The sequence below is a fragment of the Lepidochelys olivacea genome (genome assembly GCF_965140295.1).
Source record: "Lepidochelys olivacea isolate rLepOli2 genome assembly, chromosome: 9".
NCBI classification, from domain to species: domain Eukaryota; kingdom Metazoa; phylum Chordata; order Testudines; family Cheloniidae; genus Lepidochelys; species Lepidochelys olivacea.
The window spans coordinates 14,861,440-14,886,658 of NC_140419.1; the positions used below are offsets into that span (position 1 = coordinate 14,861,440).

The 25,219-nt window shown below is 39.8% G+C and overlaps 1 protein-coding gene across 6 annotated transcripts in view; it reads right to left on the reverse strand.

The window, feature by feature from the left end:
- The window catches only part of NLGN1 (neuroligin 1), a 574,670-nt gene that overhangs the window by 458,519 nt on the left and 90,932 nt on the right, over positions 1 to 25,219 (reverse strand). Inside the window, exon 1 of one of the 6 annotated variants that reach the window (XM_084639869.1) lies at positions 1,582 to 1,950. The exons of 4 other annotated variants lie outside the window; for them this stretch is intronic. The gene's annotated coding sequence lies outside the window, so the exon portion shown is untranslated. Of the gene's footprint in view, positions 1 to 1,007; positions 1,337 to 1,581; positions 1,951 to 25,219 lie in introns of those variants that run through there. One more of the 6 variants, XM_084639870.1, reaches the window with a different exon arrangement.

Here is a 25,219-nt window from a genome sequence, read left to right on the forward strand (position 1 = left end):
ATATAACAAGCAACCAGGTGTTTAGAAATCCCCGAAAATTTGTTTTCCGTACATTCACAAATATATGTTTTCTAATGTGAATCACCTGTCCATACTTACTGGTACAGGCAGATACCTCAAATGCATCTGTATAAATGCAAATATCTTCAGTGAAAGGCACTGCCTTAAAAATGTTTGCTGAAATAACTTGCTTGAGTTCATGCTACAGGGAACAGTTTCGTTTCAAATTCATGAGACATTTAAGTGTGCTAAAAACATGATATTTGATATATATTGCAGGCACAAGATGTGTCCATTTTATATGAATGCATGTTAATGCCACAGTTCTTAAAACTAAAAACAAACCAATCTTAAAAAAAAATCAAACTAAAAATATAACCCCTAAAAAAGGTCACTAAATTGAGAAGGGGGAAATGGTTTCTTCTGATCATGGTACCTGCTGCAGCAAGAATGTCACAGTTTACTCAACCTGTGTTTTGTTTAAAACAAACAATTATTCTAATACAATCGCTTTGGAACCATATTCATCCTCAAAATGATATGGATAAACACTCTTTCTCCTGATTCCAAGGTAACTTCTAGCTTTAATGAGACGTCAATTAATATTAAGTAATCTGACTGATTGATTTTCATTAAACCTGCTGAAAATTGAGTTTGCTTCAGCAAATCAAGATAAGGCCCTAGTGCATTTTCCAGTGGAAGAGAAAGAGGAAGAAGGAGTCCTGAACACCCAGGATTCAGATGCAAGAAGATGTCTGAAGGGGAAAAAAAACAAAACCATCCTTCCATCAGGCACGGCAACCTAGCAGGAGGCACTGTATTGTCCTGATGCATCAGAAATGCAACACGGGGTTGCACGATGCACACAACAGCTCAGTGCATGGGCAAAAATCAAGCTGGAACATCTACTTATTTAAAGAGGGAGGGGAGAATAAAGTTAGCCCTGGCTGCAGTAGGGAGAGCAATGCGTGCGATTGCAAAGGAGAGGATCCAAACATATAGCGTACCCTACTTCTAGGTGATACGGCGCTGCCTTCTGTGCGTCTCTCTCTCTGTACGCGGCCAAATCCCCCTGCAAAGATTTCCCCAAGCAGCAGCAGGGCAAACACTGGGGCGATCCCTGCATCCGGCTCCTTCCAGGCATCGAGGCTTGCTCTTGTAAGTTACACAGGCAAAAAAAATCTACCAGATAGGAATCAACCCCAAGCCCTGTCTTCCAGGCGAAGTTGCAGAAGCTAAAATGCCAGTCTCTTTGCACACACGCACGACTGTTTTGCTAGTCGGGGGAGAGGCAAACACTGACCGTTTGGCAGCTGTGCAAAATGCCTGTGAACTCACTATCCCTCCACCCCTAAGCAGAGAAGCCCCTGATTGCATCCCCTTCTTATTATAGCAGGAACAGATCCGCCCTCGCCACCCTAATAACAGAAACCGAGATTTAACCCCTCATGAAACACTCACACAGACAGACAAGGGCACCGCATTGATTCCCCCCGCCCGCCCCCAAATAATTCAAGGGGTCAATTTGCTATCCCATCGCACCGCAAACACCACACCGTTGAAAAGCAGCAAAGTATTTACCAGTTCACAGTGGCTTTTTGCAATCACAGCTAAAACTGTCATTCGCTGGATTCGAGCCGTTATCCCCTTTTTAAAGCAGCTGTAACCCCCAGGTTTTTAAATCATCCCCCGGACACTTCCAAATGGCATCGATTTATATAATTTTTTTTCCCTCGCCCAAAATTGGGACGAAAAAATCCCCATCCGGAATTCATCATCCTGTGTAGCAAGCCACCTCCATTTAAATCCGACCATCAGGCAAGAAATAGAAATGATCAAACGTTACTTCTTTTCAGCTGCAATCAGATAATCCTACTAATCCAATAGATTTATCTTGATCTGAAATTGCCCTCCAGATGAATCCCCTTTGCTTGATGTCCAGTTGTGTGATTTCAGAGCACTGTTGGGTGACTGAAGGAGGTTGTGTGTGTGTTTCTTTTCTTTTCTTTTTTTTTTAAAAAAAATCTTTTTTGGATCCTGGATGCGGTGCTCGCTAAAAAAAATGCCGAGAACCTTGGTTTTCCTCTATTACAGGTTTCAACTCCAAATTGCTGTTGGATGAAAAATAATACAAAGATACCCCTAGTGGTCAACAGCTGAATGGCAAGAGATCTTACTCCAAAAGACAGCCATCTGCTTACATAAGTTCAATTTTAGGAGGCTGTTCAGCCTTGTTAATTAACAATGTCTCTGGACAATGAATAACTTTAATAGTGCAAAGGCTACACAATAAATGACTTGATTTTAAAACTTTTTTTAAGTTTAAAAAGCTGTATTGGATTTTTACAAAGTATTCATTCCAAGGAAAAAAATTATGCACCTGCTTGTAATATATATATTACATATATATATATATATATATATATATATCTTTTGCATATACATAAAAATATTATTTCATGCAAACAATTTAGGTGCACATCACTTAATTTCAGGTTTGTACACATTCACACACAAATGTATGAAATTATGCAGATATAAGTTACATCTAAAAGAAAAAGTCTGCACAATATACATATTGTGTATATACAAGAATATTATTTCATATAAACATACATTGGTATGAAATAGTAGCTATTCAGACCCATTTTATTTGAAAAAATCACTATCTGGACATCATATATTTGTGACTATTTCCCTTCCATTGTTTTTGAAAGCTTTTTTTCCTTTTTGTTACTTTTTAAAATTGAATTTGCCTGCTTTGCATATTTAAATTCAGACATATGCTTCCCTCCTATTGAAATGTCATTTTTGCTACTGAGGCCACAGCAGGAGAATGAAAGGTGACCATTCAGGATGGATGAGTGGGACCAGTGGGGGAAGTAACCCTTTGAATTCTGAAATGCCAACATGTTAAAACATTAACCAGAAACACATGCTCAGAAGCTCCCAAGCATCCTGAGTTAAGCCTGTTTCAGAGAAGTTATTAACATCTCATGTTCTGTTAGCAGAGGCTCTCCCTTCTCTCTGTAACACTAAAAATTATAGTTTTTTAACAAATCTGTCTCATTTTAAAATATTGACATTAATCAAACACAGCACGCACATTCAAGATTCCAGTGTGCCTATAGATTCAGGGAAGATCTAAAGGTGCCCATAAATTTGATAAGCTTTTATTCTCCTTACCTGCACACAGCCCCCCCTGGAATTCAGTGGCAGATCTAATCTATATGTCTATGGCAAGGATGAGAGCATATGGTGGCAGGCAGTGCAGTGAATTCTGTGGTATTTCTGCGGCACTGGAACCATTTTAACCTGTATGCATTTAACCTAGTAGGCACCAATAACACAGAATTCAGTTTCAAAGACTCGTGGTCCTAGAAGCCCTCACAAACTGTGCAATTTAACTCTTTCACTACAGTTGAAAACACAGACATTGCAGAATTGGTGGAGAAAAGCAAATCACATATTGCCCTGACTGTGAAATAAGATTTCTGTTGTATTCTTCTCAATGAGGCACTGGGAAAAAAAGTTTCAAACCCAGAAATAGATTCTGTGAACAAAGTTAATTTATGAATAGCAGCCAATCACATGCCACCAATTTGACCAAGGCCCAGATTTTAACAGGTATTTAGGAGTTGCTCTGTTCAGTCCTGCAACAGCTGATTTAGGAGCCTAAATCTCATTTTCAAAAATTTGATGACTTTCAATGAGACTTAGGCCTTTTGAAAATGAAATTTAGTCTCCTAAATCAGTTAGGCATTGCAATTTTAAAATGTGGGCCTAAAACATCAAACAACCAAGAGCCAAAACACTATTATTATGGAAGTTGAAAAAAAAAGGGGGGGGGAGGTAGTCTCTAATTGTTACTTTTAATATTTCTAGATTTTAACAAAATTGTTTAAAAATAGATATAGGAAAAATTGAAGATACCCAAGTGGGTGCCCATGGGTACCTACCAAACACCAGCCTATTTATTGACACTCTGAACTTGGGGAGGGCCAGCCAATAATGGTTCAACCTTTGGAGCACTGCCCCACTCAGAAATCCGAGAAAACAACATTAAAATGAAATAAATGCATCCTCCTCCCCATTCTGTGAGTTATTCATAACTGAGTTTTCCTTTTCTAGATCTCCAAAGGATGCATGTACCTTCTCCGGTGTCCCGCATACTGTGTAGTTAATATTCCTCCAGGACATTTCATAGAAGGAGCAACCAGATGGCAGGAGAGCACCTACATTTCACTGAACAGATCAGCAACCACCACAGAATTGTGTCACTTTAAAAAGTTGAGTAATGGATAGATGTGAGGCTAAGAAGGGTTGCTAAATCCTGGCATTTCTTCTTATACAATTTCTCAAAAATCTGCCCATTGTTCTCCATTCTCTGTGACAAAACCCCTGTTGAGACTCTGATTACTTACACCTCATCTACAGCAACCAGTGATCTCTGACCTGGTAGGCTCCCATCTGCCTCCTTCACAACTCCTCTTAAACTGTTCAAAATTGGTGCTACAAAAACCATCTGCAAGTTTGCTGCTCTAGACACACCGAGCTCCTCTTCAAATCACTCCTTTGGCTTCCCCTCACAGTCTAGATGAAATTTGCCCCTGCCTTCAAAGCCTTCGCCAACTTATCTCCTACCTACTTCTCTGCTCTCATCTCTTTCCACAGCTTTCCCTACCATACTTCATTCCTTCCAAGTCGTATGACTAATCACTCTTTTCTCCCAAGACACCCCATACATGGGGCACTACCAAATCCACAGTCCATTTTGGTCAATTTCATGCTCATAGGATTTTAAACATTGTACATTTCATGATTTCAGATATTTAAATTTAAAATTTCAGTGTTGTAACTGTAGAGGTCCTGACCAAAAAGGGAGCTGGGGGCAGAGTCCACAAGGTTACTGTAAGGGGGTTGCGGTATTGCCATCCTTACTTCTGGGCTGCCTTCAGCTCTCTACAATAACTTTGCGACTCCTCCCATGACCCTCTTTGGGGTCTGGACCCCCCAGTTTGAGAAACTCTGTCTCCCCCATGAAATCTGTATAGTATAGAGTAAAAGTACACACAAAAACAGATTTCATGGGGGAGACCAGATTTTACAGTCCTTGCCATGTTTTTCATGGCCGTGAATTTGATAGGATCCTACCCATACACCTTGAACTCCCTCTCTGATCCACTTGGACATGCCTTCACCCTCTCTTCCTTCAAGTCTTTCCTTCTTCAAGTAGGCCTACAAACCCTAAATCACTTACACCCTTCCCAAGATGAGGCACTAACTAGCTTAATTTATTGACCAAAAATGTGCAGAAAAAATCATCTCCATTCAAAACCTGCAGAATTACAAGTCACACATTTAACTATTCACCACTGCACAGATCAAAAGCTTTCCACTGCTTCCCTTCTCTCTCCATGGACTGTATATGATCTAAATTAATGTGTACTTCTGGGGAGTTATATTCTCTGTATGGTATTATTAGCAGATTACACAAGATCATGTTTTTACAGCAGGTAAATCTAAGGAATTAACAACTTCACAGCACACACAAAGTCCTGGGAAAGGTGGCAATATAGAAGTTATTTTTAACTCTACCCTTAGGTCTGTACAGAAACCACTGAAAGTCTTTTATTCATTCAAATCTTGTTTTGTTTCTTTTATTTTAGGTTCTATCTTTTAGCTCTCCAATCCATATTCAGATTTTTTGATTGATTTTTCAGAACTTTTGCCTGCAGAACTTTTGTATGTAACGCCAAAATATTATTGATGGGCAATTTTAAAATCCATATGAATGATGTATATGAAAGATTTTCTCATCAATTTTTGTGACTATTGGACTTTGTATATATTAGTACATGTACATTAGTAAGAGTAAGGGATCATTGACATAATGTAATTAATTCACTTGCTTTGTGTCTATCTGAAATTACTTAGTATCATTACTTTTTTTTTTTGCTTCCTTTTTTACCTCTAATATCTTTTACACCTCAAATATTTCCTTCTACTGATCAGTCTCACAGATGGATGTCCAGTCTAACTAGAAATTTGATTTCCATTAATTCCAGTGGGGTTTGCATCAGTCACTAAATTAAGGGCTTGTCTACATATGAAAATTAATCTGGAATAAGGTAGGGTGCAAATTTAAAGCAGATTAACTCTTCCTGATTAACTCCATGTGTGGATGCTTTTTTTTCTGAATTAGGATGCATTATTCTGAATTAGCTTAATCCATGAAGAATTTTTATTCCAGAATAAGAACATCCACACATGGAGTTAATCAGGAAGAGTTAATCAGGCATAGCTATTCTGGAACAAATCCCTGTGCACACAAACCCTAAACTATTTTGTCCCTATTTTTGATCTGGTAAATCTGACTGGTGTTTGAGGAAATACATACAGCTGCAAATGTTTATAATAGAAATTCATGTATTAATCAGGAGAAAATAGCTCCCTTGATTAGGAGCATTCCAAGTAGCTTTGTCACATTCCTACTGTAAGGCATGAAGTTTGAAATACAAGTTGAGAGCAACTGTTTTATAGGTCTTCTTAGCATCTTGGAACTCCAAAATAATAAGACATTAGTATAGCCAAAGATTCTGGCTTCTTCAAAGGCAATTTATTGCTCAGATTATTTTTACAGGCAAGAAACAGCCCATGCAACATCAATAAACTTCTTAATTAGGAAAGACCAGTTAAGCACTTGGCTTGTACTAACTTCCAGGTAGAATGCACACATTGTTCTGTTAAGCTTCCTACATATGTCCTATCATTCCATTGCTTCTGAATGATAATAGGTGATGGCAGCACTATGGACAACTTGGAGGAACATCAGTGAAAATATAAAGATAATTTTTATGCCCTCTGTAGCAGTGTTTAATGTTTTGAAGGTATTTTTGAATAAAGATTTCAGCATTAAGAGATGTTTTAGTTTTCTGATCTCTCATTGCATCCAGTGGGGCTCTTTGAATTTTTCATTGCAGACATAAAAAATGTCCTCTTCAGTTATCCTTCTCAGATTTCATGAAGTTAAAGCCCGACATTTAGCTCAGTTACATGTTTTCATGACCTAGTTCTAATCTGGTGGGTAAAGGAATGCCTGCCTATGTTTGGTCCAAATCTCCTGTACATTGAGAACCTCTCTTTTTCATTCTGAAATTTATAAAAAAACAAAAAACAAAACAACTGACCACATTAATTCTTTAGAAAAAGCATCTCTTTCCACTTGCAGGTAATTTGTCTAGCTATCAAGTTTTTTGATAGCAGGTTTTTTGAACATAGAGGGTCAAACTTAGCCCTAATGTAAGTGAATCCAACTTCTAATGAATATGGTCCATAGTTTTTAACTAAACTGCTGGAAAAATGTGATTACAGAAATTGAAAAAACATGGGGTGAGGAGGGACCTCAAGAGGTCGTCGAGCCCAGCTCCTTACACTGAGGCAGGAACAACTAAACCTAGACTGTCCCTGACGAGTGTTTGTCTAACCTGTCCTTAAAAGCCTCCAGTGATCAGGATTCCACAATCTTCCTTTGAAGCCTATTCCAGTGCTTAACTATCCTTATAGTTAGAAAGTTTTTCCTAATATGTAACCTAAATCTCCCTTGATTCAGATTAAGCCAATTACTTCTTGTCCTATCTTCAGTGGACACGGACAACACTTGTTCCCTGTCCTATTTGCAACAGCCCTTAACATATCTGGAGACTTATTAGTCTTCTACTCCAAGGCTAATCATGCCCAGTTTTTTCAATCATTCCTCACAGATCAGGTTTTCTAAACCTTTTATCATTTTGAAGCTCTCTTCTGGACTGTCTCTGGTTTGTCCACATCCTTCCTAAAGTGTGGTGCCCAGAACTGGACACTACTCCAGCTGAGGCCTCTCCAAAGCCAATTATCTCGAGACTATTACCTCCCATGTCTTACATATGACTTTTCTGTTAATACACCCAGCTTTTTTAGCAAGTGCATCATATTGTTGATTCATATTCAATTTGTGATCAACTATAATCTCCAGATCTTTTTCTGCAGTACTAATGCCTAGCCAGTTATTCCCCATTTTGTAGATTTGCATTTGATTTAGTTATTTATTTATTTTTGGTAAGTGTAGTACTTTCCACTTATCTCTATTGAATTTCATCTTGTTGATTTCAGACCAATTCTCCAATTCAGTGCAGGTACTCCATAGAGAGGGCAACCAGTGACCAGATAAATGGCCTAGTAAAGGGCTTAAAAGGAGGTACTGGATAAAGGAACAGAACGGGGGAGGGGGTTCGGGACTCCTATGATTGGTATGGCAGGGAGCCAGCCCCGCTCCCCGACACCCCTGTTCTCATAGCCCTCCTTAACCCTCTTACGAGAGTGGTGGATGGTAAGGTCCAAGCCATGGGTTGGCTGGGGGACCTGCATGGAAACAAAGGGGGGCTGGCGGAAGCTCCAGAGAATTGATTTGAATAAACATGGATTTGCCTGCACTGTACACTTTGTCTGCCAGGTAGTCCCAGACATCTATATAATAAAGTTGCAGCCTGATTAAAACCCATAACAAGTCTCCTGTCCTTCTTGCGGTATACCCAGACAATTAATTTTGTCTTGTTGATTTCAGACCAATTCTCCAATTTGTCAAGGTCGTTTTGAATTCTAATCCTGTCCTCCAAAGTGCTGGCAACCTGTCCCAGCTAGGGGTAATCTGCAAATTTTATAAGCATACTCTCCACTCCATTATTCAGGTCATTAATGAAAATACTGACTAGTACTGGACCCAGGACAGACCCCTGCAGGACACCACTGGATACATCCCCCCAGTTTGACAGCAAACCATTGATAACTCTTTGAATATGGCCTTTCAACCACTGTTGCACGACTTCATAGGAATTTCATCTAGACAACATTTCCCTAGTTTGCATATGAGAATGTCATGTGTCAAAAGCCTAATTAATATTAAGATATATCACATCCATCACATGATATTCATTGCATTCTTATCTGAAGGTATATACAGAAGTGATGTAGCTGATGATCTGGCCAAAGTTGGAAGACTGGAAATGCTGGTTGGAATGACAATAGTTGAGGACATTAATGACTTATCAAGGGATCGTTAGCATAGATAAATGGTCGAAAGACAAAAGATTCTCCGACTGACATGAAAGCACCTCAGAAAATAACATCCACTACCACGAGAGCGCGGACAGGGCACACTACAAAAATGAAAATCAATAGAGATGGGACCACGATATATCCACTCTGCAAGCCGTGTCAAGAGCAGGCTTTAACCCTTGCTTATGGAATGTATCATTGTAAGGAAAGTGGGGCTCTTTGGATTTGACAGCTTGGATTGCGCCCTTACAAAGGACCCTGTAAGAGGGGCCAAATTCATTCTCCAATGTCCTGGCTCTATATGGTTATCATGGGACAAAATAACAACAGTTTGTATACATCACTATATTGAGACTGCCTAGGCAAAGAAGATTACATTGATTGCCTAACTGAAAAGATTTTGATCATCTCTCTTCACTAATTTGTTTAGACTTTTTGCAGCTTTCTACACTGTTAATCATAATATTCTTTTTTCTCAACTGCAATTTAGTATAGGACTGTCTGGATAGGAAAGAAATAGGAAAGTATACTGCACAATCAGGTGGAGTTTAATGCCTTTGTTACCTGCTTCATTGTTAAACATAAAAATGAACTGAAACAATGTCCAGCCACTTAACGGGCCAAACACAACAAGGCTTCTCTGTGCCAAAGTCCAAAAGTGAAGATTTAAAGTGTGGCTCTCTTCAGCTAAGCTCCAGACAGGAAGAGAAAACTCTCTGGTTTGCCTTTTAGCTCTTTCCAGTTTCCTAGAGATCCTTCTTCCCTCCCTAACAACCAAACTCATCTGCTATTCTTCACAGCATCTCTCTCTGATAGTGAACCAGAAGGGAACGAATCAATCCCACAGCTGATCCAGCCCTGCTATTCTAAAAATACTAGTACTCCAGCCAGAAGGTGAGGGTTAACCCCTTCCCTGCCAACCTCTGGTTGGGATTCATACATATGATCACTTGTTGGGATTTATGCCCTACCATCAAACAGAGTTCTCTTCTGGGACTCTGGCTTTTTAGCATGCACACCTTGCCATTGGGGTAATATTAACCATCAGTATGACCTAGGTATCCTTCTGATGTAAGTATATTTAGCATTTCCATTCGATTAACAGTTATGACCACTGGTTTGCATAAAGTTCAGGGTCAAATGGCAAAGACTTTTGTGAAGTTGAATCCAGTCAGAGTACTGCTTTATTGACCAGTCTAAAAGTGCCTGCTGGACATGACTTTAATCAACAGATTTTCTGTTCTCTTTAGAGACTAATAAATTTATTTGGGCATAAGCTTTCGTGGGCTAGAACCCACTTCCTCGAATGCATGGAGTGGAAAATACAGTAGGCAGGTATAAATACACAGCACATGAAAAGATGGGAGTTGCCTTACCCAGTGTGGGGGGGTCGGTGCTAACGAGACAATTCAATTAACAGTAGAATACCAAGGGAGGAAAAATCACTTTTGTAGTAGTAATGAGGGTGGCCCATTTCAAACAGTTGACAAGAAGGTGTGAGTAACAGTAGGGGGAAATTAGTATGGGGTAATTAGTTTTTATAATGACCCATCCACTCCCAGTCTTTACTCAGGCCTAATATGATGGTGTCCAGTTTGCAAATTAATTCCAGTTCTGCAGTTTCTCATTGGAGTCTGTTAGTCTCTAAGATGCCACAAGGACTCCTTGTTGTTTTTGCTGATACAGACTACAAAAACAGACTCCAACAAGAAACTGCAGAACTGGAATTAATCTGCAAACAGAACACCTCAAATTAGGCCTGAGTAAACACTGGGAGTGGATGGGTCACTACAAAAAGTAATTTCCCTCTGCTGATACTCACACCTTCTTGTCAATTGTCTGAAATGGGCCACCTTGACTGCATTGGCTTCATTAGCACTACAAGAGAGAATTTCCCTCCCTTGGTATTAACTCCTTCTTGTCAACTGTTGAGAATAGGCCACTTCCACCTTAATTGAATTGGCTCGTTAACACTGACCCCCACACTTGGTAAGGCAACTCCCATCTTTTCATGTGCTGTGTATTTATACCTGCCTACTGTATTTTCCACTCCATGCATCTCATGAAGTGGGTTTTAGCCCACGAAAGCTTATGCCCAAATAAATCTGTTAGTCTCTAAGGTGCCACAAGGACTCCTCGTTGTTTTTGCTGATACAGACTAACACGGCTACCACTCTGTAAGTGTTAGATGTAGATTAAAACTCAGTGAGAGCTGCTATGTGGCACCCAGTGCTCAATACTGCTCTTGGTATAATAGGGACCCTTATTTTTAGCACAATGTCAGTCCACTACTCCACTCTAGGTTTAATTTTGGTTTAATACTTCTGGGTGTGACCAGTTCTTGCCCTGATTCCCTGGGGGATACTATGACAAAGAGGTGCAATTTACAGATTGATTTGAAGATAACAAGGGCAGCGTTCCTCCTGATCTCCTTTAAGGTGGTGTTCCGGGACCTTAGTTCTGCTGCTGAGAAGATAATATTTGCCGTTATGAGTCTGTGCCTGGATTCAGATAATAAACATAGCTAAGGGTATTCCTGCAAGGTGCTGAGCACCCTCAAATCCCAAAGCAAGCAGTGTTAACTGTTTGAAATGGGCCACCTTGATTACATTAGCCTCATTAGCACGACAAAAGTGAGTTCCACCCCTTCTGGTCAACTGTTCAGAATAGCCCACTTCCACCTTAATTGAATTGGCTCATTAGCACTGACCCCCTCCACACTTGGTAAGGCAACTACTATCTTTTCATATGATGTGTATTTATGCCTCTCTACTGTATTTTCCACTCCATGCATCTGATGAAGTGGGTTTTAGCCCACAAAAGCTTATGCCCAAATAAATCTGTTAGTCTCTAAGGTGCCCAAGGACTCCTCATTGTTTCTACCGAAACTCGTTATTTTCAGGCCCTTTTTGGTTACTGTTAAGACACTTTTCAGAGTAACAGCCGTGTTAGTCTGTATTCGCAAAAAGAAAAGGAGGACTTGTGGCACCTTAGAGACTAACCAATTTATTTGAGCATGAGCTTTCGTGAGCTACAGCTCACTTCATCGGATGCATACTGTGGAAACTCCAGAAGACATTATATACACAGAGACCATGAAACAATACCTCCTCCCACCCCACTCTACTGCTGGTAATAGCTTATCTAAAGTGATCATCAAGTTGGGCCATTTCCAGCACAAATCCAGGCTTTCTCACCCTCCGCCCCCCCCCCCCACACACAAACTCACTCTCCTGCTGGTAATAGCCCATCCAAAGTGACCATTCTCTTTAAAATGTGCATGATAATCAAGGTGGGCCATTTCCAGCACAAATCCAGGTTTTCTCACCCCCCCACCCACACACACAAACTCACTCTCCTGCTGGTAATAGCTCATCCAAAGTGACCACTCTCCTTACAATGTGCATGATAATCAAGGTGGGCCATTTCCAGCATAAATCCAAGTTTAACCAGAACGTCGGGGGGGGGGGTAGAAAAAAACAAGGTGAAATAGGCTACCTTGCATAATGACTTAGCCACTCCCAGTCTCTATTTAAGCCTAAATTAATAGTATCCAATTTGCAAATGAATTCCAATTCAGCAGTTTCTCGCTGGAGTCTGGATTTGAAGTTTTTTTGTTGTAAGATAGCGACCTTCATGTCTGTGATTGCGTGACCAGAGAGATTGAAGTGTACTCCGACTGGTTTATGAATGTTATAATTCTTGACATCTGATTTGTGTCCATTTATTCTTTTACGTAGCGACTGTCCAGTTTGACCAATGTACATGGCAGAGGGGCATTGCTGGCACATGATGGCATATATCACATTGGTGGATGTGCAGGTGAACGAGCCTCTGATAGTGTGGCTGATGTTATTAGGCCCTGTGATGGTGTCCCCATAAGCAAGCTGCTATCAGTGTTTTTACTGGATCTTGATTATTAGATGATAACACTCTAGTTTAGAAATCTCTACATTGTTTGCCAGTGAAATTTTGCATTAATTTTAAAGTCCATGTCCATACTTATAGGGTTGCAAATACTTTTAGTCTAGAATAACTTTATGACTTGCTTTCTTCTTATGTTCCTATTCAAAGTTCCCAGTTGTTCTCTGAAGTCAGAGTCCACAAATTTCTTGGTTTGCTCTCAGTATAATCTGGAAACACCAGGGGCTAGAGCTTTTAGTATTTATTATGCTTATGAAATCAGCTTCTTCTTTACACTGTGAAAGCCTAAGTGTTTCTAGTGTTTAAATCAAAATTAAAAACATACATGCTGGATGCTGTTTTTAACTGTATCTGAATTATAAAGCACACAGGGACTATCAGGAAAGAAGGCTGAACAAATCTACTGAGTTATTAAATTTAGTTAATATTCTTTCATTGTCTAGCCTAATAATGACATGGCAGCATGGACCAGCTTCATCTCCAGTGTAAGTCTATGGAAGTCAATATAGTCTCAGCAGAGATGAACTTGGCCCCATGCGTTTGGTTGCTTTCTGATGTCTACATCATCAGTGACCTCCGCTGAAAAATAAAAACACAGGCAGGATTGACAATTCAGCACTTAAAAGCAAAAGAAGCCTTTTGCAGCTTTCTGCATGCTTCCATCAAAGGATGTTTTTCTCCTTTTTCCGAGCCTGTTCCCATAAGCCAGTAAGGCTTGAAATTTTGTGCATTGAGACTTGTGGAACTCTTGAGGCTTGCATTGCACTGAAGAGGTAACTCAGATCCCTACTTCAATCAGTTAGTAATAATCTGATTTGGCAAATATAGTATTATTTTCCTTCCAAATTCTTGGATGATTGGCATCTGTTTGCCTCTAATTAGGATTACACCAATAACTCAATGACCCATGTCATTAGCCTGGCTGACATTATGGGCACTGTCCAAAATGAATCAAAACACAGCACCAATATTTTAAAATGTTAAAATATAGCAACGAACGTGTTCCCATTAACTAACAGCTCATGCAATTAATGTGAATTTATAATACCTTAAAAAAATCCACAATGAATGTATTGAATGCATAAAAAATAATTTAAAATGGTAATAAATCACTTCAGTCTATTTATTTGATCTGTATTTATGTCTGGAATTCAGTTATTCAAGTGCAGCACAATTGGAAGCATCTAGGCACTAGACTAGTAGTTAAGGGACCTGTATTCTATTCCTGGCTTTGCCACTGACCTGCTGTGTGATCTTGGGCATGTCATTTCACCTCCCTTACCTCCTGTCTGGTCTACTGAGATTGCAAACTCTTCAGGGCAGGAACTGTCTCTCATTATGGGGAGAAATCTTGACCCAACTGAAATCACTGAGAGTTTTTTCCATTGACTTCAGTGGGGCCAGGATTTCAGCCTATAAGTGTGTACAGTGCCTAGCGCAATGGGGCCTTTGGGTGCTACTGTCATAATAATGAACTATGGAAAAGGCTATATACAAGAAATATTTTCTGCGTTCTTGAAACATGAATCTGCCTGGCCTTGTTGATGTGAGGATCAATTAGTAATATCCTTAGTGTGCTTTGAAATCTGGAAGGTGTTGTAGCAGTGCAAAGTGCTATTACACTAGTGATCACCCCAAATAACATTTACTCATTTGTCAGTATAAGGGCTTAAATTTTATGTCAACTGCAGCCACAACACGGTGACAAACCCCACCAATTTAAGCAAATCTGGCATACAGCGCTGTAGAGGGCAGCAATACACAGACACTGCAGGACACTGGGTAAGAATTTCAGAAGTGATTTATGGTCCTAACCTGAGATACCTCACAGGGACCTGATTTTCATGGGTGAGTGCTCAAGACTTTTTGAAAAACAAAGTTCCTTTTAAGGTGTTTCAAGTTAGTCACCAAACTGGAGCAGCCCCAATCACTCGTCACTTTTGAAAATATCAACCATAATGTACTTAATTATGATATACATTATTAAATGAATACTTAAGTTAATAGTAGTATTACAATTTAATAATCCTAATGCTTTAATATCAGAGCATCATGTATTGGGATGGGCAGATAATAAACAACTTTCATTATCTCACATTTACGTTACTCCTATCTAGAAATATACTGAACTGCTTTACAAATGTAACAAACTCCACAAGTCGATCACATCACCCAGCCATGAAATGTATCCAGTGGGGTGCAATGTAGTAACGGTTTTTATAGGGCTCAGCATATTGCACAAAAGGTTACCACAGAAAGTGAAGAAAACTTTTTTTTCCATTCAAGGCCACAGGAGATGTAAGATAGAATGGAATGTTCTAAATTGGAAGTTAACCATATATTGGAATTAAAACGTCTCCTCTTGCAACATGCTCTTGAGTGAGATCTGTAGATGGCTATAAATGATTGGGATGTCAATTTTCTGTATCCCCTGAAAGATGGGGCTGGCAGCAGCACAGTGGCTGCCTTACCACCATCCTAGGGCATTAGATTAACGTTGCCTCAAAGAGAAGAAGAGTACCTATTGAATCACCATCGTCACTTCCTCCAGCATGAGCTTTTTCCAAGAGGAATTACCATGGCAATTTAGATGCCTATAATTGGTTATGATGTCATAACCAACAGAAATGTATTCTCCTATATGTAATATGATCATATTGCAATATCTATATTACATGTACTTCAAAATTGGTAATTGCTCTTTACAATCAATCAATCGGCTAGCGCAATCCTTAAGTGAAATCAGCACAGATACATTAGAATATGTATCTGCAACTAAACTGACTCCCACTTCCAGCAAGGCATGACAAATACCCTGAATTTTAATTGACAACTCTCTAGAAGGTGTTTACTGAAGAATACCCATTTTTTTCCATGTCTGGTATTCACAAACCCTAAGAAGAAAAGTGTTGACAGTCTCAGTAAGCATGGCACAGCTGTAATTTCTTTTTTGGTGGCAAAATTTTGGAATTCCATAGCTGCAGAAACTGCAACGTGCTGTTGCTTCAATAAATTGTTTTGAGGTAGCTAACAAATAATTTCCCCAGAAGGATTAGAGTGTTCATCACTTTGCTATGTTGGTCTATTGCAGGGGTGGCCAAACTGTGGCTTGCGAACCACATGCAGCTCTTTTACCATTAAAGTGCAGCTCATGAAGCCCCCCTTGCCCCTCCATTCTCCACCTACCAGACTGGGGGAGGGGAGAAGCTCAGGACCTCTGCTATGCAGCGGGGTTGTGAGGTAGGGGCTTCTGCCCAGCGCAGAAGGGGGTCTTGGGGCTTCTGCCAGCAGGGAGGGGAGTCTCGGGATTTCAGCTGAAGCCCTGAGCCCTGTCAAGTGATTCCGTGGAGCTGAAGCCCCAACCACCGGCTCCCAACATACTCCTGATACTCTTGAACTTCTGAAGATTGTCGTATGTGGCTCGGAGGGCTGGTAAATTTGGCCATCCCTGGTCTATAACTTCCCTTTTTCAGCTGACCCACCCTTTTCATTCCTTCTGCCACTTCCACTGGCAGATGTTATTAATGTAGAATCTCCCAGGTGGCCACGAGGAAAACACAAGATAATTGTTTTCAAGTTAAAATCATAGATGACCTTCTCATCAGCCAGTAGAGGGTGCAGTGTGAGTGAACCTGGGTCTCCTCCACGGTAGTGTGGGGCATGCTGTTTCTTTAGCTTGTTTGTGCAGGTCAACAAATGTGAACAAGGCATCCAAAATGCACACTGTGTTTTTAATTCACTGTTGAATGCAATATATGAACTGTTCCATATACACTCTGTTCACTTCTGATTTTAGTTCATTCTCAAGCGTTCTCGGTATTTTATAATCATGCAGGGCCTTTATGACCCATGCATACCTAGTAGATTTACCCTGCAAGGAAGGCTTGCAGTGTCAAATGTCATACGCTTGCAAGCTTGAGCGACAGTATAAAGATATTTTCATAAACATTAAGGATAAAAAGCTACATTTGCCGAGCAATGAAAAATTTATTTCTGTCAGATCAAATCTTGAGGTCTTTAATCAGTCTTTATTCACGCAAGCTCCCACTGAAGTAAAATAAAAATGTCTATTAAGGTTTTTGAAATATCAGCTATCCAACTGCCAAGATGATCCAAATTAAAAGCGGGTTTTTATATGGGGGGAGCTTAGCAGGCCTAAAGTACAAATTGCTTTTAAGGTGCAAATCAAAAAAGGCTCAACTGTGCCTGTCAGAGACAGACCTGAATAAGGAGAAGCTCCAGGAGGGGTGCAAAACCTCCCACCACTATAAGATGTGTGCAGGGGAGTTCTCCTTATAGAGGAGCAACAGGCCACCTTCTTGTCTGAACGGCCAGCTCCTGTCATTGATAGGAAAGATGGGACGGAGCCACAGTTCCCCCACTCTTGCCCTCCTTTGGGGCAGCCCCCGTACACAGAAGCTCAGGGATTGCAACCATGCCCAGCTTTTGCATGGGAGGTGCAAAGTGTAGACTTCTTGTGTCCCTGACCCTAAATCTGCAACATGCCTTTAAGCAGGCATAATTCCTTGCCTGTTATTCGATTCTTCAAGTACCAGTATCCCTTAGGGCTCTGAAAATCACACAGGAGGAGGATAAAGCTAAAAAGACACAATCTCAAGCCTTGAAATGGTTCATGATTTTTCCCCCTTTCCTTTGTTCAAACAAATCTGGAAGAAGTTTCAACATTTTGCAACTTATTAATCTTAGGGGCAGAGCAAATGTTTCAAATTATTAAAAATGTTTCCGGTACATTTTACTTTTTAGCACAGAAACTCTTACACATATTAATAAAACTTGGTAAGTGCTAAATGTAATCTCTGTGATAAGACAATCAAGACATATTGGACTGCTCCTGCTGAGCAACAGCGGGTTAAGAATTGTTTTATGAAAAGTACAATATTAAAACTGTTCCAATACAGTCTTATTAAATACAGAATAACAAAATCATTGTGTCCTGACGCAAGATTTGCTTAATTTATGGGAGTACAGAATGTGCCTGTTATTCATAAGTTACTATTTAAGATAATTAATCAGCCTCTTTTTTTCCTAATAGAGAAAGTGACTCATTGATGAAAAATTGGGACAGAAGCATGCAACTCATACAATGGGAGGAGTCAGACAAAAAATATGGAAACTGCTAGAATCGAAGATAACAGAATGCAGTGATTAAAAAAATATTCCCACGTATTTTCTAAGTCAACATTTCAAGTTTCATGCAATCACCATTTGCACACAACATCTGTTATTAACTTATTGTCTTTCACCAAGGTATAAAGTCCACTGCAAATATTACCCTGTCATCCTATATCATTAGTAATTGCCTATGGAACACCATTAAAGTACACAGTGATGTTCAGAGGACAATGAACATTTGCCAACAGTTACCAAGGTAACTGCTAGGCTGTGCGCATAGCTGCCAACAGTTAGAAAAGTTTTGGAATAGACTATTCTCCTAATAACCTGGAGTCCGGGACTACTACTCTCCTACTTTTCTCAGAAATTGAATATGCATCTTGAAAAATTTTAGCACTTACAGGGCCATAATCATCTGCTTCCTTGGGTTTGTTTTGGATTGCTCCAGTAACACAAAGATGCCCTGAAACCAGCTAAGTGACCACTGAAGGATTACCCCAAATCTAGGTTAGAGGGAGACTCCAGAGCCATAAACCTGCCGAAGCTGCTTCTACACCACTCCCCACTGGGATGCTTAGTCAGCTGGATGGGGGTTGGGGGGGTGGTTAATGATAGGGAATGTGGAAAACAATGGAGCCACTGGATAGGCTGCACAAATGGAGCAGGATGCTGAGTGGAGAGTGGTAGAGATACCCAGGATAGCCAACTACAAGCATTTAAAATTCATGAGTTTAAAAAAAAATCATGCCTTGGGGGTATGTTGAGAAGGAGTCTCACATTTTCCTGCCTTGCTCTGCAACCATGAGGGTTGCAAACGTTCTAAAAAAGTAAGCTGAGATTCTCATGCATTCACATGACTCCAGGACCTGGGGCTTTAAGAAAAACACCAACTATTGTGAGATTAGCAATGAAATTGTGAGAACTGGCAACACTGGGTAGCTTGGGGTTGTTCTGGGCGAAGCAAGGGTGGTTCTGGGGGTGCTGGTGCAGGGGAGTATTCTCTCACCTTTTGTCTTGTCACTGCTTCCTCATTGTCCCCAGCTGCTGCTCCAGGGTGGCTGCAATCTGGCAGGGTGAGCAGCAAGAGCGAAAGCAGAGAGACTGCCTGGCTGCTTGCAAAGCAGGTGGCACAGTGGCCTTGAATAAAAAGGAGGAGTCACTGCAAGGGAATCTGTGCTCCGTTCCCACAGACGGGGCTGCAGGAACCTGTGACGGGGGTCTCCAGGTATGAGTGTCATGTGACACTTGGCAGCCTTTGGCTTCACAAATGTGATGATGTTGGGTTAACATGACAGTGAACATGCCTATATCATATCCACGGTAAGCTGCTGAGTGTACTGATTATGAACTAGATGTTTCCAAAAGCCTAAACACAGTCAGATTGAGTTTGAGTGCTCATGTAGTTAACCAAAGTGCTGGGCTTTCTTTGACATGTTACTGAATCATGCAGGTGAATAATTAACAAACAAAGAGCACAAGCCAATAATTACACAATTTACTATAATGAAAGATGATACCACATTTCTATGGGCTGGAGATAAACTTTGAGTCTAAAAATGAAAGATTTCTTTACTTTTGACAAGCTATTTATTTAAAGATGTGCAATGTCGCTGTCTATTTGGCACCCACTCTACCACCAACACCACTTCCTGCACCACCTAGGTTTCCTTAAGGGTTCCCATCAAAGGGTTGACTAAGATTATCCCTGCTTAGATCTGACTAAATCACATCCCAAGGTGGGACGGTAAAATTATTATGGTAAATTTTAGAAGTGAACAACCTTTGCCTAGTGAGAACAGCACGTACCTTGTCAATTAATTTCATGCATACACAGACAGCCATCAAATAGTAACAACTTCAGGTCAATATCAACCTGGACCAGACACAGAAACAACTAGCAATCTATCAAATGAAATGCCTTGAATACCACTACCAATCCCCTCAGGCATCCTGTCCATCAAAGTATGAAACAAGCAGAGGAGAGAACTTATGATCAATGATGCTCTGATGAATTATGAGGGCCTCTTGCCTGTTGAATGTTGTTGTTTGATGATTTGGGGTGGTACTTCTGGAAACGATGTTGGGTGAACTGAGAAAATTGAAGCAATCATGGAACAGGAAGTGTAACACAATATACTTCTACATTGCAGGGTCCCTTTTGGGAAAGACCGGCTTGGTGGTGAGTACATTTATCAAGAAGATAATGAGCAAAACAGTCATCCTGACTTTATAGAATTGTTTTTTAAAAAAATAAGAGGTGTCTGGGGAGCTAATTAGGATGAAGTAGCTCCCTCAGTGTCGGGACTGTAATCCCATTGAACAAATAAACAATTTAGTGACTAACACAAGTGGAGCTAGAAATCAAGTAACAGTCAAAGGATGGCCCTCTCTGTGGCACAGGTTTCACCAGATGTGGAGCTCAGAAAAACATGCTGAAGTAATGTCTGATGATGAAAAAGTAAAACTGTTTTATCATCTCATTTATTTTCAGACATGCATGTTTGCTGTGATAATTCTAGTTAGTCCTCATGAATCACGAAAGTTTGTTAAAATTAAATCTAATATATCTGTATCTCACAAAGGGCAATAAATACAGTATATTGGAAAAACATGAATGTTGAAGGATGCTTATTTCCATCATTATAGTTCCTTAACAAATCTTTTTGCTCTGCTATGCTACAGTCTTAGTTGGGAAGCTTTTTATCCTCTCACATTTGAGGATGTTGAGGATCTTGGAGGCAACTGAATGTTGGACTTATGTACCTAAAGTGACAGCTGGGTGTCTAAGTCCTTTTGTGGGTGTAGCCCAGAATGGCTGCTCAGAAATCCTATACCAGTTCTGGTAGCTGACTACCTGCCCAAGATGTTGTCTTCTCACTGCTTACCTTAAACATAAGAACACAGTGGGCTAAAGACAGAGTGATTATGATTTTCTTACTGGTTCATTTGGTCTCCTGCAAAACCCTTAATAACAAGGTTAGGCCATGTCTACATTAGCTGAGGAAGCCTTGTTAGTACCTTGCTAGCTAGAAACATTATTTAACATGATTCTAGCTAACCTGGTTACCACACTAGTGTGGACAATGTCAATGTTTTTTTTTTAAAGTATAACAATGTTTTTAATAGACTAATGGAATACAATGAGCAGAGGGAAGAGCAGAGAGCATGCATGCATGAGAAATCTAGGATCTATAGCCCAGATACTCTAGGTCACATTACTTAAACAATCTGATTTTGAGGTTATTGCAGACTTTGTTTCAGAGAGTGGAGAATCTCTTCAATATTAGAAGCATATTTCTACGGTTAAAGTGTCATAAATTGGAGAGAAGGACTGTATCTGAGGCTGATCAACACTGACAGTGCTTTATTAGCATAGTTAAAGTAACTTGATCATAAATTTACAGCATACAAAGCATTGCTGTATTGGGATGGTGCAAAATTGGTACAAACGATGCTAAGGCTATTTGTCCTTGTTCGTTGGGTCTAGTTGGGGGAACCTTTAAATGCTTTTTCTGTTAAACTGGTTACATGTTAAAATAAGATGTATATTATCCAAGTGAAGATTTATGTACTTTAAGGGTAGGTTAGTTTCGACTGAAGAGACATGATTTTATACAAAGATCTACTTCCCTTAAACATCAGTTTTGTTTACTAATCATTTCGCTCTCTGGACTGTTCTCAAGAGGAGACACCCAAAAAAACATTGTTTTATCTTTGATTCAAACTCTTAATTAGAAGGCCTACTCAATATAGACAAAACTACTAAACACATCGTAAAAGGCACTATGTTGGATGGGTTTACTTATAATGCCATTTCATGTTCATTGTTGTTTTGGGTTTTAGGAATATAATTTCAGAGACAGCTCATGTGCTGGATGACTGAGGAAGTCTTAAGGCTGGTCTTCACTATGGGGAGATCGACGCTGCTGCAATCAATGCAGCAGGGGTCAATTTAGTGGGTCTAGTGAAGACCCACTAAATCAATGGCAGAGTGCTCACCAGTTGACCCTGGTATTTCACCTCTCCGAGAAGAGTAAGGGAAGTCGACTGCAGAGCATCTCCAGTCGATGCAGCGCAGTGAAGACACTGGGGTAAGTCAACCTAAGCTATGTCGACTCCAGCTATGTTATTCACATCGATGGAATAGCATAACTTAGATCAACTTACCTTGGTAGTGAAGACAAGCCCTTAGGGTATGTCACATACACGGCTTGGCTCTGTTCAAGCTAGCATGTTAAAAGTAGCACTGTGGTCACAGAGGCACAGGCGGCAGCTTGGGCCGCCCACTAGGGTACGTGTCTAGGTTCTGGGATGGGGACATACTCGGGCTGCTAGCCTCTGCGGCCACGCTTCTATTTTTAGTGCACTAGCTTGAGCACTGATAGCACATATACCTCCCAGCTGCAGTGTAGACACAGACTCTGTGATAACTGTTGTGGATCAAAGATCAGTAGTTTACAAGGTGTTGTATATATAGGTTCTTAAGCTCTGACCCTTCAAATACTTTGTGGGCAGTCCTTCATGGAGTGCTTTCAGGATTGGACCCTTAATTTATCAGATGTCCTGTTTCTTATTTACCTCCCCAATGCCATAATTTGAAGAGAGGCTACTGCACTTTTACTCTCAGATCCACCAGAGACCATTATAAATTCCCTCAACAGAACACTGATGTCATTATAACACAATGGAAAAATCTCTATAAAAATATGACCAAAATAATTAGGCCCTGTAAATAAAGAAGATTTATTAAAATAAATAAAAATAATAATAAACACATATAACTTTCATCATAATACTGATTTACAGAGAGGTGATATAGCTCTGCTATTGCATACATTATGCATGAAAGTAAAAAAAATATAAGCACCATTGCTTATATTTTTGTATTCCATTGATAACTGGAAGGGGGCCATCTGATATATTAATCAGAAAAGTCATCCAATCAAGAACAAAACATCTTTAATATTGAACAGTATAGTCATATTTGCATTATTCTCAAATACACTTCTATACCTTAGAATGTCCCTAAAGATACAAAGAGTTTGATACATTTAAAACAAATTTTATTACAAATGATAGAGAATATAGTTCTTTCAGATTATGCCTCAATGTCTTTACTGATTGCTTTAGGCCAGCCAATGAAAAATTGAAAGCAACAATAATATATATAGTCATAAGTCTTCAAGGCCTTCCAAAATGGTAGGAAGGTAGATTGAAGAAAGATAAGATATATATATATTCTTTTATTTATATATATATATATCTTATCTTTCTTCAATCTACCTTCCTACCATTTTGGAAGGCCTTGAAGACTTATGATTTGGGATGAAGACAGAATCTGGTAACCTCAGAGAAAGAAATTCAACTCTGGAACGGGACTTTGCTGCAACCCACTCTTACAGGAAATACAAATATGCCAGTTTACGTATTAGAGAGATGTCCTAATTTCTCCTAGAAAAAATGTTTTGAATTGGCAAAGCATAGCAGGAGAATTTTAGTACATACAGTTATGCTACAAATTTGTTTCATCTCCTACAACAGATTCTCAAATGTGATTAAACTCTGCAAACCATAAAACATACTGAAAATAATGAGCTGGCTTCATGTTACTTTGGGAGGCCCAAACATTTCTCTCTGCTGTAGATTGAAACAGATACATACAGTGACACTATACCTGCTAAATGGATAGTTTCAGCCAAGCATACCAGAACAAACCAATCTTCCACAATCTTACGACATTCTATACCAGTGGTTCTCAACCAGGGGTACACGTACCCCTGGGGGTACACAGAGGTCTTCCTGGGGGTACATCAACTTATCTAAATATTTGCCAAGTTTTACAACATAAAAAAAGCACATAAAAAGCACAAGCGAAGTCATTACAAACTAAAATTTCATACAGATAATACCTGTTTATACTGCACTATATACTATACACTAAAATGTAAGTACAATATTTATATTCCAGTTGATTTATTTTACAATTAAATGGTAAAAATTAGAAAGTCAGCAATTTTTCATTAATAGTGTGCTGTGACACTTTTGTATTTTTATGTGTGATTTTGTAAGCAAGCAGTTTTTAAGTGAGGTGTAACATGAAGGTATGTAAGACAAATCAGACTTCTGAAAGGGGTACAGTATTCTGGAAGGGTTGAGAGCCACTGCTCTATACCAATTCTGAACAAACCCAGATATAAACATTTCATACATCTTCCCACAAGAAACCAGGTAAATTCTGGACAGTCCTATAACCAGCAACAAAATTAAAGGTAATATATTTAGGTAGTGTGGCCTAGTGAATCGAGCACTGGGCTACAACTCAGGAAGACTGGGTTCTATTCCCTGCTCTGCCACCAGCCTGTTTGGTGACCTTGTGCAAGTCACTTGATTTCTCCGTGCCTCCATTTCCCCATCTACATAATAGGAGATCTATGGATGAAAAGTGCTAAATATAAGAGCTAGGTATTATTATTTCAAAAATGACAGTCAACAAAGCATTTGAGTCTGACACTAGAATGATAAAAATAATTATTTGAACCTCAATTACACCCACTGCTATGAGCATATAATGAATCCAAAAGGAGGAACTTCTGGGGCTGTCATGCCTTAGAAATACAAAGTTATCTCCCACTTTGTGTCAGCACTGTTGTGTAACATCCATATTAAACACTGAGTGGCTATCATATTCTTCCAAGTATATCTGGCCAGTGCTTAGAGTCATACTTATCTCCACTAATATACTCAGGCTGACGCAAATCTGCTGCTGTGGCAAATGGGGCACTGCCCACTCACACTAGAAAATGAAATCAGAGTAAAATAAATGTACCTTCACTTTAGTTCTGGCCGTTGTTCGCAGCCATTAATTTGACAGAATATTCCTTCAGATAGTATATCCATGCGAGGGCCTCACGAGTAGACCATAGGCATATGCACGTTCCTGGACAATGTTCCAAGCAACAACAGCAGGGCTTCATTGAGCAGCCAAGTAACTGCAGCACAGATTGACCTTCACTTTCAGTCATTGCCATATGCACATGTTCAGCTCACGTGAATTGCAGAGCCCCATCCA